Source organism: Garra rufa, chromosome 1 (assembly GCF_049309525.1).
Source record: "Garra rufa chromosome 1, GarRuf1.0, whole genome shotgun sequence".
In the NCBI taxonomy this organism is placed as follows: domain Eukaryota; kingdom Metazoa; phylum Chordata; class Actinopteri; order Cypriniformes; family Cyprinidae; genus Garra; species Garra rufa.
The window spans coordinates 11677855-11683916 of NC_133361.1; positions in this window are offsets into that span (position 1 = coordinate 11677855).

Sequence of the window (6062 nt, forward strand, 5' to 3'; positions counted from 1 at the left end):
TCAGCAACCAAAAATCAATGTATGAGGAATTTGATAAATTACTTTTATATAAATCAAATCATGAATACATTTTAAAATAATTACTTTTAATCACACTTACTGGGTTGAAAACTGGCAGTTGCTGGTGCAGAGCCATTTCGCCTCCAGAATTGATGTTTCTCTTCAGTTCGGTGGGCTATTTAAGGCTGAACTTCACATACAAAGTGTCAGTAAAGTTAATGTTTAACATTTGTGTATTTTCTCTAAAACATGCCAAGTTTTTTTTTTTTTTTTGGTGAAACGTTTAAACACAATCATATATCAGATAACTCAATCATATATACATAAAACTACCTTGCTGAAAAAACTAAAAAATAAATAAAGTAAATTCTGTATTAGTACTCAATTAAAGTTTGTAGTAATTCAAGTTTGTACTTGTGAGTATATTTTACTGTTTTTCTATCTTAGATTTTATGTCCTGTTTCCAGCCAAAATATCTAAAAATTCTTAAATCAAGAAGGATTTTCTGGATGACTAAAAATTGTCTTATTTTCAGAAAAAAAGTCAAAATTAAGTGCATTTTTCCTTGAAACAAGCAATATAATCTGCCAATGGGGTAAGAAAAATAATCATTTTCCCTTTGAACAAATATTTTTTTGCTTACCCCATTGGCAGATTAGGCAAAAACTCATTTAATTTTGAGTTGATTTTTCTGAAAACAAGAAAATATTTTTTACTCGTCTAGAGAATCCTTCTTGATTTCAGAATTTTTGAATATTTTGTCTGGAAACAAGACAAAGCATTTTTTGCAGTGTACATGTTTGCAATGAACCACATGCTTTAATGACATTTATTTTTATTTTTTTCCAGTGGTACATTTTTTGAGTAAATCTTATAAACCGAGAGAAATGTACTTGACTATTGCAGATTAAGCTTAAAATTACTCTTATATTATGTAGAAATTACTCATGAAATTATAACTGGCCACTGTAAATTAACTTAACTAATTTTACCTAACTTAGTTAAGTAGGTTTTACTAAATTCAATACTTAAATTTTACTTAAATTATTTGTGCAAAAAAAGAATGAAAATGAAATCTCACTTATTGTTTTTTCAGTGTGTTTGTCGCTTTACAAAATCTTGATGTCAAATCAGGTGAAATCAATTTGCTTGACTCTTTTCCCGAGTGCCAACAAAAGTACTTAAACAATGTTGCAATAACTGAACCAAATGTAATTTACTGTAAACCTAAGTACATATAAAAAAACAAAAACAAATATGTTTTACACTCAGTTACAGGAATCAGAGAAAAAAAAAACTGATGCTATCAAGTCAAGGGTCAAGAGCCCAGCTGAAGTAAAGACTGATCCCCAGAAGGAAAACTTCAAACTAAACATTTTCAATAAAAACATCAAGGTCTAAAAATTTTTATTTAATCTTGTAATGTCAAAGCAGAATGTTTATCATCATTTCTCATGGTCACATTAACCTTCAGAAATCATTCTAATATTCTGATTTGCTGCTCAAAAATATTTGTTTTTGTAGAAAACATCTCAGTAGAATGGTCTGTGTTGATGAATTTAAAATAGAACAGCATTTATCTGATATATAAATCTTTTGTAACATTATAAATGTCTTTATCATTTTTTACTTTATCACTTTTGATCAATTTAAAGAACCCTTGCTAAATAACAGTATTTTTTTTTCTAAAAATAGACTCCAAGCTTTTGAATAGCACTGTGTATGATATTATAATTTATAATGTTAATCTTCAGATCTTTCTATTCATCAAAGAATCCTGAAAAAAATAATCAACTGTTTAAATATTATTAAAATAATAATAATAATAATAATAATAATAATAATAATAATAATAATAATAACAAATTAACAATAAATGTTTCTTGAACAGGATTGGAATGATTTCTGAAAGATCATGTGACACTGAAGACTGGACTAATGATGCTGAAAATGTAACTTTGATCACAGTAATTACATTTTAAAATATATTCAAATAGAAACCAGCTATTTTAAATAGTGCAGCTATTTCACAATATTACTGCTTTTGCTGTAATTTGGATCAAATAAATGTAGTCTTGGTAAGCAGAAGAAAATATCTAAAAAACTTGACTAATATGTTTTTAACCCAGATAGCAACATAGTGTTGGCCCAGATCCGGCCCACATCGGGCACATGTGGAATGATGTTCTGGCCCAAATGTAGCTTGGAATGATGGCACTTGAATGGACCACTCCTGTTTGCCAGATCTAGGCCACAAGCAGGCCATAGCAATGCCACATATCAGACAAGAGCAAAGAAATAAACCACAACTGGACCTTACCTGGGCCACAAAATCATCATATGTTATTTATAGAGTCCTCTCGGCTTGTCTAAGCTTGTAAACAAACAAAAGAAGAGAACAGTTACTCAAGAGCTATGTCACACACAGACGAGGACAGAGACGGAGGTAAGTATAATATAAAATGGTAAGTTTATTAGTACAGCAGGTAAGTTGTAGACAGCAATACGGTTGGTTGTAATGAAGAGTAATCTTATCTGAACAGTCCTTGTGCACAGGTAGCAATGTCCTTCGGAGCAGATAGGAGAATCAGAGTCCATAAGAGCATGGAGAACCAGTAGGCATGGGGAGTGCGATCTGTAGACCAGACGGTGAGGGAATGAACAGCAAGGGATTTTATAGGGAGTGGTAAGTGAAGTCAGGTGAGTAATTAGAAGTCAGGTGATCCCGAACGAGTGGGTGGAGCTTCAGAGGGTGTGTCCTGGGTATGTGACTGGGGTGATATCCTGACAAGCTACAACTGACTTAAGCCACAGCCTTAGATGAAATCAACTGACAATAAAAAAACATAAAATCTATGAAGATCTCAGCAGAGGAGGATTAAACAACTCCACAAACAGCATTTCCCACTTCACTTATTTGCTAACCAGATTGACTTTATTTCTGTTACCCCCAATTTCCACCAGATGCGTAACGGCTGCGTTACGGCTCTGGCACGGCGGCGGAGTCAATAGGTTTCCATTAAAATCAATGAGTGTATTTCCACTGAATGCGGTACAGCTGCGTTCCGACTCCGGCAATCCGCAGCCCTCCGGAGCAGATACGCAGAGCTTCTATTTTTGCCGGATGCCGGAGCGCTCCGCAGCACTACAGGGCACAGTACGCAGGACAGGAAGCCGAGTGACGAAACAGAACAGCCAGAAACAAAATAAAAGATCCGTTTAATTTTCAAAATAAAATACACCGCGCTCATATTTCCCTACACTACACCTTGAAAACGTCATAATGGGCTGGAAAACTGTCCATGGTTTGGTAGTTCTGTTTATAGAAACTACTTATCGCGCGATCACACAAGAATTCGCGAGATTACATAGGGCCTCGTGACGTCAGCTGTCAGTCATGACCGCAGCCGTTCCGCAACAAATCCGGACCTGGTGGGTATTGACGGACGACGGAACACGGAGCTGTTACGCAGCGGAGCCGTAACGCAGCCGTTACGCATCTGGTGGAAATTAGGGGTTAGAGGTCTACAGAAGTTACAGGGGTTTAAATTTAACATTTGTTTCATTTGAAGTCACCATAATTCTGATTACCTCCGTCATCCTTCGTCTCCTGTTCCCGTCTTCATCGATCATCTGCTCAACAAAGGAAAGTTTTGTATCAGTGACTTGGTTCTCCTTTGAGTATGTGTTTGTGAGTTCACAACGCTACGACATCCTACCTGTTTCATTTCCATTTCCTGTTTGTTAATAAACTTACCTATTTGATTTTACTCCACCGTCTTCTGGTTTGTGTAAACCTGACAGAAGACCGGACCGTGAGATGGCAAATGAAGATTCACTCCGCAAACTCGTGGAATTGATGAAAGAAGTGCTCACCAAACACATACCAGTCACTGCACCGTCTCTTCCTCATGCCACCGGAATCGCTAGTCCCCTGGCCACACCAGCGCCCTACTCTGGCTCGGCGGAGGATTGCAATGGCTTCCTGTTGCAGTGCTCACTGAAATTCGAGTTGGAACCACATCGCTTCCCTACAGAAAGAAGTAAGACTGCCTTCATCATCTTTCTGTTACAAGGCCCAGCCTTACGTTGGGCTGAATCATATATTCATCAACCTGGAGTTTCACAATTAACAGCCAATTCATTCATCAAGTATTTTCGCACTGTTTTTGGCAAACCAAGTGAAGATTCATCTGTGTGTGATGCTCTCCTTCACCTCAGACAAGGAAAGATGTCAGTTCAAGAATATGCACTCAAGTTTCGTACGTTGGCCGCTAGCAGCGGATGGAACGAAAGAGCTTTGATATCTGTCTTTCGCAATGGACTCAACTCCGCCCTCCGACTTCAACTGGCTTGTATTGATGATGATATTGGGCTAGAGAAATTGATCCAAACCTCAGTGAGCACTGCCGACCGTATGAATACTTGTTTACCACCTACTAAACATACCTTCCTTCCCCGCCAGCCAGAGCCAGTATGTCCAGAACCAGAACCAGTGCAAATAAACACCACTCGGATTACCCTGCAAGAACGCCAACGCCGGCTGACCCAGGGACTTTGTTTATATTGTGGCAGTTCTGGACATGACATCATCGGCTGCCCCATTCGCCCTCCACGTCCTTTGGTGAGTAAGATTAATGCTCCCATGCCAACTTGCTCACCATTAACATCCATGGTCACAGTTTCTGTTCCTTATTGCTCTGTTACAGTTACCGCCATCATCGACTCCGGGTCAGCCGGAAACTTCATGTCAGCACAGCTCTGTGAGGAACTCAAACTCCAGAAGCTCAGCATTTCCAAAGCCTTCCAAGCTCACTCAATAACAGGAAAACCGCTCAATAAATCATCCATCTGTCAACAAACTGCCACTTGTACCTTGACCGTAGGCGTCCTTCACCATGAAGAGATTGCATTTCTGGTTCTGGACAATTCTACTGCCGACATCATCCTAGGGAGACCCTGGTTAAAGCAACACCACCCGGAGCTCTCTTGGGACTCTGGCGAAATCCGGAAGTGGAGTACCACTTGCTACCGGAACTGTTTCCCTCAACTTCCGTTGGTTAAAGTCCCACCTGCAAAGTTTCCCATCTATACAACCACCATCGAAAGCCCCAAGGAAAAGGTATCTATGCAAATTCCAGTTGATTATTCCTCTTTTGCAGATGTCTTTTGTCCCAAGAGAGCCTCCCAACTACCACCTCATCGGCCATGGGACTGTGCGATCGATCTCTTGCCGGATGCACCAGTGCCGAAGGGAAGGATGTATCCCCTGTCGCTTACTAAACAACAGGCCATGGAGGAGTACGTGCAGGAAGCTCTCACACAAGGCTACATTTGTCCTTCCACCTCTCCAGCAGCATCACCCTTCTTCTTCGTATCGAAGAAAGATGGCGGCCTCCGACCCTGTATCGATTATAGAGCCCTCAATCAGGTTACCGTTAAATTTAGTTACCCCCTTCCTCTCGTCCCAAACGCTCTTGAGCAGCTCAGAGGAGCACAAATTTATAGTAAGCTCGATTTGCGCAGTGCATACAATCTGGTTCGTATCCGTAGGGGTGATGAATGGAAAACTGCCTTCATCACCCCTAGTGGACACTACGAATACCTAGTCATGAATACTAACCCTATGGACTCGCTAACGCCCCCTCTGTCTTCCAGAATTTCATGAATACCATCTTCCAAGAATACATAAACCGTTTCGTTATCGTCTACATTGACGATATCCTTATTTATTCACCTTCCCTTAACCCCCTGGGGCTGACGGTCACGCCGGCGTGACCAACCTACTTTTTTTAAGATCAGCGCAAAAGACACTAAAAATGCTCTGTCGGTTTAAGTCATACACATTAGAGATATACATCAATGGAAACTGTAAAGCGTGTACTTTTATTTGGGCACACTCAAAAGAACAGCAGAAAGTTGTGTTTTTTTATTTAGAATAAAGAAAACAAACAGGGTGATTTCTGTTTTCTCTGTCTCCGTGAACTGCTTTTAGAAATGCCTCACTTATATCATTCAAACACGGTGAATATTTAGCACACAAACGTAAAAGTGGTATCTAC